This window comes from Atta colombica, unplaced genomic scaffold, assembly GCF_001594045.1.
Source record: "Atta colombica isolate Treedump-2 unplaced genomic scaffold, Acol1.0 scaffold88, whole genome shotgun sequence".
Classification (NCBI taxonomy): Eukaryota; Metazoa; Arthropoda; class Insecta; order Hymenoptera; family Formicidae; genus Atta; species Atta colombica.
Window position 1 is genome coordinate 572,265 of NW_017259581.1, and position 650 is coordinate 572,914.

Below are 650 nucleotides of genomic sequence, written 5' to 3' on the forward strand. Positions count from 1 at the left end.
TATGAAATTATTAATACAATATTAATACAATTATTATTATTATGAAAAATATTAAGTTATATGTGATGTATGGTGTGCGTGTGTGTGTGTATGTAGTGGGTTAATATCTATTAAATTTTAATCTAGAATATTTAATAGGGCTAGATATCCGGAAGTATCCGGTATCTGATATTATCCGGCACTTTTTATTATTCGACTGGATAGTTATCATTAATATCCAGGAATATATCCGATTGAAATTTGATATTATTAAATTGTTGATGTTTTTCTTATACAAATGTTCTAAAAATAAATATGCATGTTCATGATGCTATAATATCTTATACATTGTTGCAAAATTACAATCTTTTTCTCTATAGACTTTTTTTTTTAGAAAATACTTTCTCGGAAGATATTCGGAAAATGTCGGATATCCGATCGGATACCGGACATTCTGTCCGGATATCCGATATCCAGTATTCAATAATTTTATGATCCGATGCATCCCTAATATTATTTAATTCTAAACTACACTTTTATCATGCAATTATTTTATTTTAATTACTTATAATCTATTTTGTATAATGAATATTATTATCTAAAGATCTTGAAATTAATTTATATGTTGATTTTCTTTTATTAATCATATAAATTAATATATTAATTAATAA